The sequence below is a fragment of the Nymphaea colorata genome, chromosome 7 (assembly GCF_008831285.2).
Source record: "Nymphaea colorata isolate Beijing-Zhang1983 chromosome 7, ASM883128v2, whole genome shotgun sequence".
Classification (NCBI taxonomy): Eukaryota; Viridiplantae; Streptophyta; class Magnoliopsida; order Nymphaeales; family Nymphaeaceae; genus Nymphaea; species Nymphaea colorata.
The window spans coordinates 23,905,939-23,919,088 of NC_045144.1; the positions used below are offsets into that span (position 1 = coordinate 23,905,939).

Here is a 13,150-nt window from a genome sequence, read left to right on the forward strand (position 1 = left end):
TTACACAATGATTACAATTTGTTAAAGAGAATAACAAATAACCAATTCTGGCATGATCAACTTCATGCTAGTCTTGATGCGAGTTCATGCTAGTCTTTATGCGAGTGAGATATTTGCTGGTTCCTAATTATATTAGATCAATCTACACCGGTGTCAGATCAAAGACAATAATATTATGTCTCAGTTAATGAAACCAGGTTTTAAAACTTTAGAAAACCAAGTTTCCACCAAGCCCGCTTTTAAGGGTGTCATCCAAACGCCTCTTGCTCTGGGCATCAAAAGATCAGCCATAAAACTACGTATTGGAGTAGGCCGACACTTATCCTATCAGCATCTGGCGCTATAATGCAAAGCGATGTATGTTTATTTTTTAATCTGTACTATTTTAAATTAGGTTTTTAAATTTATAAAAATAAAAAGGCCGCGTATGGCCGGTATTCTTTCTTTTTTCTTTAATACGGGTCTGCCCGGGCGTGGTTTTGCTTCGGCGCTGTCCCAAGCTATGGGTGGGAAAATAGAGCGATTGTCGGCGTCTTCATCGGCAGCAGAGCAGTAGAAGTACTCTCTCTCTCTCTCAGAGGGCCAAAATATAATGCCTTCAGTGACCTTTTCTTTTCCTGGTTGCTGGCAATCTTGTGGGTTTATGATTAAGATTAGTTTTAGGTTGATTGCCATGTTATTTTCAATACGATGGTTTTAGCCCTTGCCTTTTCTGAATGCAGTGATATTTCCATGGTGGTCGTAAGGTAGAGGTCACTGGATTTTTTATTGATTTTTTCTTGTGATATTCCGATGACCTTGGATTGGTATAGGGTTGATAGATCACCCATGTTTGTTGAACGGGGTTGTCGTATTTATTTGTGGCATTGATCAGTCTTGTCTTTGTTGGCATGCATTATCTCGCTAAGTATGAAGCTCTTCTTCCGTTCATAATTCATTCATGTGGGATGTAGAATAACTGCAGTTTTTATCTTCTTTACAATATGATTATCTAGCTGAAAATTCATATCTTACAGCTAACTGTTTCGGTTTTGAATACGCTATTCCTTTTCATATTTATGAAGCATTTGGTGGGGAAGGTTCTTCAGAAAGATGATTCAGAAGGAAATTGTCTATAGTTTCTTAGAGATATTTTTCTTTCATAAACATCTTACGTGCATCATTTTCCTGTATAGGGTTCCATTTGTTTGACCAAAAGTATGACTCAGTTCTTATAATTTTTTTTCTCTACGCAGGGGCCTCAAGCTAAAGGGAAGTGATTAGCTCGTTTTTTATTCATCTCCTTTCTTGCACAGCAGCCAAAAGGCTTAAAACTGGTCTCTCAGGCGGTACTTATATTCCTAGTACGAGTAAAGTCAAAGAATCTCTGTAGGTTAACCTCTTCTCAGCCTCCTCATTGACTGTGTATTCACAAGCAACCTTAAATAATAACTTTCCTTAGTGAAATTTTTCTACTGTGAGTGTGAGCACAACCTCCTTAATTTTGGTCTTTTTACCCAAATAACTATGGAGATGCCCAAACTGCTTTCTTGCACCGTGCTTATATGTGACAATGATGTTCAAACCAAGCGTATGTAGTTCTGCACGTTTTACATAACTACTATGTTTCAAGTTCTCTTCACAAGTATGGTGTAAAATGCTAGGTCATGTCTTAGAACTTTTCTATTTGGTTGCCTTACCATGATCAATACACTCGGATGTGAGTTCATATAGCAGTACATCTCTAGACACAGCCTGAACATGGTAAAAAAAATGTGCAGTCTCCAATGAATGCACACATCTCTATTTTTTCCCCCTAAAATGTGGACTGGGTCAAGTTTGACTAGGTCTAGTTTTGTCCTAAACATCCATGAATGAATATAAATATATGTATAATTTTGTCACTCACCTGGAACAAGCAGTTTTGTCTTATTGATAGAAAAAGAACACATTTGAATTTGTTGACATTAGCAGTACAAGTAAGAAACCATATAAATCAAATTATATAAAACCGAATTCTTCAAGTGCATGTGTAACTAACGTGAAAAAACTGAAAACAGTGAATAAATAACAATGTAAGAATCTCAAATGTACTTAATGTATTAATTTTGTCAAAAGCCATTTATGATTGCATTATAATCAAACAATTGAGCAATTTATTATTCTATCTGTGCAAGTAAGCAATCTACAAAGGATTTATCCTTCAACTTTTTAGGAATTCTTACCTTAACGATGTTAATTGCAGAAAATGCATGTTCTGTAGTTGCAATAGAGACAGAATCAGCCTTTTGTCAGATGGTATGCTAGTCCTTTTTTTTTTTTGGCAACCAAGCCAGCATAGATCTGATAAATAGACATATTCTTAAAAAATTGAATTCCAATTTATATCAGCCTTATAACACCATAGCACAAGTATCACAATATTTTTGAAAATATCCTGATAAAAATGCAGAAATGAATAAATGTCAAAAGGATGCGATATTTTAAAAAAACCATAAAAGTCCTCTTATCATGATTTTATCACATTTTTATGGCATATTTTCATGCATTTCATTGATATATTGAAGTGAAGGCATTATTGCATTATACAAAAATTTAAAACCACTATCACGTATGTGGTGCTTTTCTTTTTGAAAAAGGGCAACTGAGTTAAATAGAAAGCGAATAGGGCATTCATGAAAATGTAATCCCCTTTTAATGGAAAGAAGGGAACTTAAAACCTTTTTGGGCTTTTAGGCCCTGGCTTTCGTTCGCATCCATTTGAATAATGAGAAGTGGAGGCAGCAACTGTGCGATGCTATGAGGGGCACCAATATACATTTTTTTTTTTACATTTTATGTCAACGACTTTTTTTCAATCCCTTTCATTGTTTCATTTCCTCTTGTTTCAAATTTTTAACTTATCCATGTTCATTGAAGGGTAAAGCTCTATTACTAATAATGAGCAAGCTCTGTTACTAATAACCATCAAAGTGCTATCTATATAGCATTGGTACTGCTCTGAAGGAGCAGTACATGCACCGTACCGGTACGATTCCGATACACACTCGGGTAGGCCTTGGGTACTGCGTTGATCAAATCGGCTATGGTCAACATACTCGAGTATGTCTCTGTCTATTTTTTGGACTCGGTCAAAGTTGACTGAGACCAAAACCATCCACAGGTTAAGGTTTATGTTTTTTTTTTTTTAATGTTAAAGAGAAAACGCAAAACGCAGTAGTCCTTGACGAGCTCTGCGTTTCACCCACAACGACCGAAGGTGCTCTCGCCCGGCGAATGATGACTTCTCCAATGAACGGCGACTTCTCCGGTGAAGGGGACGCCTTTGTTGTGGTTGAAAGACGTCATCTGGTTCTCCATCGCCTGATTTGGGCGTTTTTTTTCTTTGACCAACATTTAAGCATCTTATTCCTCCAGCCGCCTCTCCCCTTCCATCTATTTTTTTCATCCTTTCCCTTCTATTCAACGTTTGTGCGTTTTTCTAGTCTGCTAAAGTATTTGGATGTCAATCCAAAGGACCATTGACATGGAACTTGAAGGAGAACATGATTTGCATGCTCTTAATATGAACCTTATCATACTTTGTTTAATAGTATCTGTAAATTTTGGATCATGATTTTTGAATATGCTATTCTATTTGTTTGAATTCCAATTTTTTGATATATATATATATATATATATATATATATATATATATATATATATATATATATATATATATATATACACACACACACACGCGTGTGTGTGTGTGTGTTACGGCCGTACCCCCGTACCCAAGTTTTTTGAAAATGGTCTGTGTCGCGCCCGCACCGGCACTCGTATCCGTACCTATGAGACATACAGTGCCAGTGAAGGGTAAAGCTCTGTTATCCATACTGAATAAAAGTTGTTCTTGAACATAACCTTCAGATAAATGAACCTAAGAACAAGTGCCATTCATTTCTTTGTATTCATCTCAAGCTTCATCTACAATGATAAATATCTAGAATCACCAGTATCTTCACAAATTTTCTTTCCTACTCACTTTCTTTGCTAAAACATGTTTTTTGAATTTGTGGTTATGTATTTTTAGCATTTCTATGGTCATTGTCCAAAACAACTCCTGCAACTTTATCATTTCAATGAAATTCTCTTGATTTCTTGAACTTTCATAATGACCTCTAAATGCACAGGCTTGAAATGCTGAGCTGACGAAGTACTCCAGCTGATGTCTTCAATCTCAAGCAGTTGCTTTGAATTTGCTTCAAACTTGGCTTTTTAATCATCTATGTCCTTGCCTTGAGGTATTAAGTCTTCATGTGCTGTCATAGCAATGTTATGAAGTATGTCCCCTCATAAGCTTTTAAAGCACACTTTCCTTCCCATTAACCTTCTAGTTTTAAAATCCTTCAACAAGAAAAATACCAAAACTGCTAATTTATTTTGCATTGAAAAGATAACATGGTAGACAATGTGCAGCATCCTTTGTTGGGAACTTGGAACTTGGAAGACATTCTAGCTGTGGAAGAATTCGAAATACACAGCTCGAACTATACAAGGATGCTTTCAGAACCTGATTTTGGACATTGTTTAAGTTTGTATTTATATAGCCATTTACATTATAAACTTGTCTAGCTTCATCTCTTTGATACACTTGGATTATGCAATCTTGGATCATGTACTGTAGAAAATATCTTCCTTTCTTCAGTTTGACCTTAATATTTGAAAGAAGGAGCACAAGTGGGCTTGAGGGAGGAACATCCCCAATTGGAAGATGGTTACTAGCAGCAGCTGAAAGTAAATTGCTGTCACCCTCAACAGCAGTCACTTCTTTTGATTTGAAGTACTTATGAATTGTTTCATCCTACTTTTAGATGACCTACATAATATAAATGATCCCAACATCCAATAAAACAATATAATATAAGAATACATAATACAGTTGGCAAATTTTATTCACACATATATATATTCTGTTACATATATTTATATATGTGCATTTGTACTTGTGTGGTTCTTATACACTTTTATATATTCTTCTCTGTTTTTTTTTTGTTTTTTTATTTTCCTATTGTTGTATTTTTCTTTCTTTTTTAGCTGCTGCTTCTCTAGCTGTTAGAGGCTCCAACGACTAGATTTGAGCTGTTGGACAGCCTTCAACAGCTAATCCTGCTGCTTCTCCGTAGATAGGGGCTTACTGTCCCTCTTGAATCCTGTAGCTTATTTGAAGTTGTCTCTGTCGTATGTTGAAGCCTTATTTCTTTTCCTTTTGCTGCTCTTCATGCTCATTGAGTATTTTGCAGCTCTTGTGACCTTTATCTGTGTCTCTCTCTCTTAGTGAGATTTGTATTGTTTTGTTATGGAGCTGTATCAATATCTGCAAATTTACATGTTATCAAACTGTGAAGCATCTGTCAAATTGCCATCAGATTGGCTTTCATATGTGGCAGATTGTTTCATCCAAGGTCTCTTTTAGTGTTCTTTATGGCTGAATTTCTTTCTTGATTGCTTTTGCATACAGATCCTGTTTCCAGTGGAGGATGTGTGTATATTCAAGTGGCGGGTCTGATTGCAATTCGTTTTGAAGGAGTTGCTCAATTCACTCTTTGTTGGTGGTCTTTATTCTCTCCTTTGTTCTCACTTTAATCAATTGAAGTGAAAGATGAGGATTATTTCTTAAGGTCACTTTCACCTACTATGTGACATGGACCTCTAAAGTGGAGTATCACATAGGTGGAAAAAGTTTTTTAAGGATTCATTGGTAGTTCCAAAAAACGAGCTTCAATTAATTCTGTATCAATATTGTATCAAGAAAAGCTCAAGAATTGGAAGTTGACGAAAAACAACAAGTTCACATTGAATCCTTGATTATGAGAAAAAGTGGAAAGAATAATATCGCACCATATATGTTGATTTTGGGGGTGATTCCAATAATTGGCACTTTACTCTTGGCTCTTGTGTATTCTTAGGTGATATCTTAGTTCTATGGACATGCAAAAAAGCAACAAAGAGCCTCTTACTGAAGTTGAGTATTAGATGATGGCAACAAAATTCCTTCTCAAGGACACAGGGTTTGACTTTAAAAACTAGTTCAACTGTGTCATAATAACAAAAGTGCTATTTATATATCCAACAATTAAATATTTCGTGAGTGAACTAAGCATATTGAATGGATTGCTATTATGTTTGTGAAGAGTTTTTAAGAAGATAGTGGTCCGCATGTCTAAATCAATACTGTTCAAAAACATCTGCCACGATCGAGAAGAAGTGACTTCTTACAAGTGCAGGTGTGGTAACTGACAATTTTCTACTCTTTTTCTTTTATTGAATCATTTATAGAATCATAGCTTGCTACTTGTTATCTGCTAACTTTGCCCCTTGTGGACTATTCTTTATATCTCATACACACATGCACTCTTATGCTAGCTGTTGGGCAGACATCTTTTCCCTCTTTGAAATTTTACTTCATTGAAGCTGTTTCTGTCAGATATTGCAGGCTGAAGCTTTATTTTCTTTGCTTTTTGCGGTGCTTTCATGCACATTGGGGTGTTTCACAGCTTTTATGAGTTTCTTTAGTGTTTTTTTCAGTGAGATTTTAGTTATTTTGATATATATTTGTATCTATATCTGCAAAGTTAATTTATGACAATGAACTTTCATAATTTCATTGCGTATTTTAATCTAGATTTTCCTGGTCGGGCTTTGCTTAAACTAATGAAGTTTTGAATAACTACAGAGTGCTAATGTTGCATTTTGGTTGATGCTTATCGATATCAAGCATTAAACAAAAAAATTTGAAAATGTTAATGATTTTAAATAAAGCATAATTGTTATATGAAATATGGCACGTATCATAGTTTACCTAACATCAAGGATACTAAGGGTGCAGGAGAGAAAGAAAGAGAGAGCCCTTGGTGCCTCAGCTTGATCGAGGATAGCTCCACCATTGAAATTACACCATTGAGATGAAACCTTTGTATTCAGCTTGATTGAGGATAGCCTATTAGAATTACACCTGAAAGGAATTTTTTTGCGGGGGGGGGGGGGGGGGGGTAGCTCCCCCTGGCTTTGATCCTGTCAACTAGCCCATGTTCTCCCTCTCTCTTTCTCTTTTCTCTCCATCTCACCATCCACATGCTGTCCATACTTTTCTCATTTAGGGGAAGTTTGATGGGCAGCAGTTATATTTTTTGTCTGTGGTTATCAAACTGTAAACATTTGTCTACAGATTTTTCTCTGTGCCCATCACACATGTAGAAAATTTTTGTTCTGTGGACTTTGGTGTGTGGATTTTCATCCAATGCATTGTCACATATATCGTGTATAGGTATTATATGGCAAGTTATTTCTCGGGTATAATACGGCAAAATTATTTATCTGGGGAAATCTTAGGAATTTTTTTAATAAATTAAAAAAATCCTAAAAATTAGGTAAAAGTAAAATAAATAAAAAAACCTAATAATAAGACTCTGAAAAATGATTAGATAATATCAAACTATAAACATTTGTCTACAGATTTTTCTCTGTGCCCATCACACATGTAGAAAATTTTTGTTCTGTGGACTTTGGTGTGTGGATTTTCATCCAATGCATTGTCACATATATCGTGTATGGGTATTATATGGCAAGTTATTTCTCGGGTATAATACAGCAAAATTATTTATGTCGGGAAATCTTAGGAAATTTTTTAATAAATTAAAAAAATCCTAAAAATTAGGTAAAAGTAAAATAAATAAAAAACCTAATAATAAGACTCTGAAAAATGATTAGATAAAATCATAAAGATGATAGGATGTGGGTGAAAAGTAGTACATTAAAGCAAATAATAGCCATATGTAAGATTTACTAAATAATAAATTTGGTTGGTCTCCATGCTAGACCCTATTTACTCACTTCATGATATGAAGGCTGAGTTAATGAAGGAGTTAGTGCTAAGGGTTAGGGGTTTAGTAAGAGCAGCTGGGCGCTCTCTCCCTCTCTTCATCTAATTTTCTGTAAACCATCTCTCTCTCCTCTTTATTACATAGTTAATCTTCATTACTACATGCACCTTTTAGCACTCTCTCTTCTTTATTATGCTTAATTTTCTGGTTAATCACCTCTCTCTCTTATTTAACACATTGGCTGAACACTTAAAAAACAAAATCTAACATCCAGTAAAAAAAACACAAAAAGGACGCGAAAAAACCACATATTTTTTGAGTTTTTTTTCTGACGTCTTTTTGAAAAAGACGTGTTTTATTGACGTTTTATACGGCTGACTTATATTTAATGTATTTATCACTTTTTTTTTGAATAAAACACGATATTTGTGACAAAATCACTTTTATCAATAGGTTTCAGTCTGTGTCTATCAATGCCACCTTAATGAGAGAGGAGGGGATGTGGGTGGCCAGAGGAGGTTGGAAGAGAGGAGAGAGGTAAGAGATGGAAAAAGGAAAAGCGGTGAGGCTGATTCAACTAGTCTCGGAATGGGACTGGCTGAATGCATCTCTATTCAAGCTTTCAGAAATTGTTTTATCTCTATATCGCAGGGATTTGCCTGGGAAGGTGTTGCTTTGTGGTGGCACGGCTGGGCATGGGTGTGGTTTGGACTTGCCACAGTCAACACTATGTCGTGTGCATTCCATACACCCAAATCCTTACTTGTCCAAGTCTGCATCCGGTCAAAGTTGATCTTAGTTTATTTTCATTAAGATTGGGCAACAAACTGGGCTTGGGTCAAAGTTCAACCCTCAGGACCATCAAGACCAGGCTTGTCTCAGTCTGTTTACATAGTAGGCCAGGGTGGGTCAGGTTATAGGGCCCCAACGTGGGCCCAGATTGGGGGCTAATTTGAGAACATGCTTCCTGGAAGTGCTTCATCGGTGCCTGCATTATTGGCCATAGCGGCATCCATGCTTATGTAAACAAAATGCTAAGCATATTCGCTGTCTAGGATATTTCATATTCCTTGCTTGCCTAAGGATAATCATTGTCTAGGTTATTTCACATTCCTTGTATACCAAAGTTTTCTTGACTATGATAAAAAGAGGGAAACAAACTCTTGCATCTGGGTTGCATGATTTTCATTTTGTTATACGGATGTAATATTTACTGTAATAAAAATCATTCGGTCACCACAAAAAACCTTGTAGTTCAACTTTCCATCTTATCTGTGCTGAAGTTGGTATTCTTCGTGTTGGTGTAGTGTGCTTTTAGATCAAAATACAGGCTAAATTTATATCAATGTCACTGATATTATTCCCAGAATTTTTTGAGTACTAATGGGGAAATTTGCTTTTTCAGGGAAAATCTGGGGACTTAGAAAATAACAGAGAACATTTATGAAAGTTATTAGTTTTTTTACTAGTTTTCTTACAAAAACATTGATCTAAAGTCAAAGTTTGCCATTCAAATATCAAAATTTAAAACAAATATAAAAACTATAACATTTTTCCTGAAAAAGGTAAAAATGAAATATTTTCATTTTGGAATTTTTTTTGGGGAAGTTTTTTGTTTTGTTTGTTTTCTTTTTTTTTTTCATTTTTTTGAAAAATGGTGATATTTGTGGCAATGATTTATACCCACATGACATATTTATAAGTACTTTTTTGCAGTTGTTATAGTTGTTGGCGGAACTCTACACTCTTTTCATAGTTTAAGTTGAAAAAAGGTTACTTGACTTTGCAGAATACCTTGATAACAGTTCTGGATGCCTATCTGATTAAAATAATGTAAAATATTTTACCCTCTGCCTTTTACTTGCTTGAGTTGGTCTAGTTCACCAACAAGGTGAAGTTGTTTTGTTTTCTTCAATTTCCTTCTGCTGTATCCAGTTGCACCAAGAATTTCGTCCTCACAGAGGTGAGAGTCTAATTATCTCATGGCGACTGGCGTGTATAGAGATGGCAGTACTTCTAGATTACCTGTCTGTTTTTTCCTTTCTTGCTTGTATTTCTTACAGCATGCACCCAATGCATGAACTGAACATGTATGGGTAGGGAGATACGGGTACGGACCCGACAACTTTAAAAAATGTGGGTACAGGGTTACAAAAGGATATATGTATGTATATATACAAAATAACACAAAAAATCAAAAGGAAAATACATTTTAATAAATAAGTAATATAAATAAAACATTATATGTTAATGAACAATAACTCTAAGAACATAATGAAGAGTAAGGCAGAGAAAACTAAATCAAAGTAAAATTAAGCAGTTTGGATCTAAAGGTGCCCAAGTGTGTCCAAGTATCCATTTTGGGTACGGGTACAACGTCACAGTTACGTGGACCTTACTGAAATACCCATGTGACTTAGGTTTAATCAGAGCTCAATATGGCCGGAGGATTTGATCTCCTATATATATATATATATGGAGAAAGAGAGAGTGAGAGAGAGAACCTGGATCCTTTGGCCAGGGGGGATCCCCTCTTATTGAGGCCACCTGATGCATTCCACAGGGGTGCTCTGCATCATGTGCATGTCCCGATGAATGCATTGGGTGCATGCTGGGAGAGGCTGTAAGATTCCTCTGGCCAAATCCAGCAGAGGAATCCAGTAATCATATATATATGGAAGGAGTAATATAAAAAGACTGAACTGATTATGAGCTGTCTTATCAATTTGCTTAATAGTTCAGAAAATACGACATATTAAAGTTTCTATAAAAATATAAATGAGTTGAATTTTGACTTTGGCTAAAGTAATTTCACATATCGTTATTCCTATATATATATATATATATATATAGGGAGAGAGAGAGAGAGAGAGAGACACTCTTGTATGTCAGTTTGTTTAGACCCACTGGGAAGCTCCCTGCAGTCGCTCGGTGGAACTCAGTGACACATGTCACGGATGGGTACTTGTTTGTGGGATGAGCTAACATTAAGAAAGGGCGTCGGGATACCTCAGTTCATTTAGGTACCAAGTGATCTACAGTGTCATGAATCTTTATGTGATAAAAGTATGTGGCTAGTTAAAGTTAAGACTGGGAATGAGGTGGAGAAGGCCTGATTTTTCGTGGACTAGCCAGCTCATCTATGTACCAGGCTGTGGTTGAGTGCTTTGTCCACGGTGCACCTGTTAGTCTATGGGATTGAAGTGGGCCAGGAAAGTTGAGTCAGCACATGTGCTCTCTCCCTCTCTCTATACTTTTGTAGTTTCACTTCAATTTTCTGAGTTGATGTCCATCCCTTTAAATAGTTACATCACATCGAACTTGACATCTTAAATGAAATTCTCCTTCATCTATTTTTCATTCCTAAGCTGTTATCTCCTCTAGAACTGAATATATTCACTGCATCAAACTGTGACATAGCATTCTTGTCTTCAATCGTACAACTACGTCAGCAATAGACCTACACCAACCGATCTGTACACTACTGAACCAACGATGTACGGTCTGTAGGTGCTGAGCACATAAGCCCCAAAATCGTAACCCAACTCTTCACTATGTATTTTTGGCACGAGTAGACCTGTGAATAGGATTCTTTTCCTGGTTACTGTTTACCCTACGGTTGCTTATGCCATGTTTTTTGCTGCTTCTGTCTGCATAATCATGTAACATGGATTTGTTATTCGCAATCTGAACTCTTCCCTAATCAATGCCTTTTGTATTTTCATCTTGGGTTATTGGTGACAGTTGTCTTTTCTTTCAATTGTGCTGTTATCAAGCTAAAGAGGGTCCTGCTCACCTTCACCTTTCGCTAGGTGCTTCAACTTTAAATCCCCCAAGTTGAAGAATGTATAGAGTTCGGTACTCAGGCTTAAGCCCAAAAGTTGAGGAGACCTTTATGGATTGGAGGGCTGCCTGAAGGTTTTGCAGGGAAGGAGAAACTGGTACAGGACTCAGCAAGCGTGCTCCTTCCAGGCTAACAATTGAAGATATACACAGAACTTGATGGTCATCTTTGTCCTTGAGTTAAGTTAAATAGTGCTCTTGGTGTGACTGCTTTTGTAGCTACTAATACGGTCTAACCAAGACATTAAAAATTTCTAATTTCCTGTCTTCCTATGCACATTGCTGGATGTTCCAATAAGTGTATTAACAGTAACTCTAGATGCCAGATCATTGTTTTGTGCAGCATGCTAGATCATTTAGCTACAATCTATAGGATAGCGTCTGAGCATCTCAACCAAGTGGCGCCACTGCTCCATGTATAAGCATCCGTGTCATGTTTTCTACCCCCCCTCCCCCCCCAACCATTGACTCAACATTTGTAGAAGACGACAAAGGCGGCAGCAATGGTCACGGCGGTGGTGTTAGGCCGGAAAGAACATGTTTCTTGCTATGCAAAATGGACTTGAGACAGTGTTGTCCACTGATTTTGTATCCTTCCGTAATCTGCTGTATCGACTGGATAATCGTTAAGCTTGTAGTTGATTTAGGAAATCTTGTCTATCCAGTGAAGAACCTTCTGCTTTCTAACATTCTTTGATGGTTAAAAGTAACACTTGCCACTTCATAAATTTCACCAACTAGGGGCGTGATTACAACACATGAAACGGAACTGTTTCTGCCACGGAAAGAAAGGAAGTATCATTTGTTTCACAGAAAGATGGAATGTAATTAGAAATGTAAAGGGTCCAAAGATTGTGAGTTGCTTCTCTGAATTTTGGCAGCCTTAGGAGCCGTTTGGCTAATAGAATGGTAACATACCGTTCCATGAACATGGAATACTAGAGCTACTGTACTTCCATGAATCTGGATTGGTATGTTACTGTTCCCTTAGCCAAAGAACCCTTACTGATCTTCTCCCAGTATCTACTTCTTGATAGATTTAAACTGTCAATTTGTTTTCACCAATTATTTTACGCACTACATTGGTTAGGTTAGTATTTTCAACGCCAATGTGTTCACCAAAGCTGTGAAATACCAATCTCTCGTATAGCATCAGATTTTGCCAATCGAAATTCCGACCTTCTGTAAAACCCCAGTTCAAATCAATGCATGCTTTTATAGCAGAAGCATAAAAATAGCACATCAGTGGTTGAAATCTTTCCAGAGTCCGATGAAGGCATCCCCTTTGATGGGCTCAAGATAGAGGAACATAAGTGGCACGTCAGTTTTTAATCTTTTTTAAAAAGTCTCCTCAAATTCTTCAGGTTAAATTCTGTCATATCAGTGAACATGAAATACAAACTGAATGCAGGTACGCAATGTCAAAAGCAGATCATGTCAATCCTTGATCCATACGCACAAAA

At 36.5% G+C, this 13,150-nt stretch overlaps 1 long non-coding RNA gene across 6 annotated transcripts; it reads left to right on the forward strand.

Annotated features, from left to right (window-relative positions):
• The first annotated feature begins 447 nt into the window (after window positions 1-447).
• LOC116257557 (uncharacterized) lies at window positions 448-12,029 on the forward strand. Of its 6 annotated transcripts, none has more exons than XR_004173430.2 (5): window positions 448-558; window positions 1,236-1,372; window positions 4,155-4,265; window positions 5,483-6,248; window positions 11,589-12,029. It is a non-coding gene; the product is annotated as an uncharacterized LOC116257557 (long non-coding RNA). The 6 variants fall into 6 exon arrangements; XR_004173431.2 differs by having other exon boundaries at window positions 1,236-1,368; XR_004173427.2 differs by lacking the exon at window positions 4,155-4,265.
• Window positions 12,030-13,150: the final 1,121 nt, after the last annotated feature.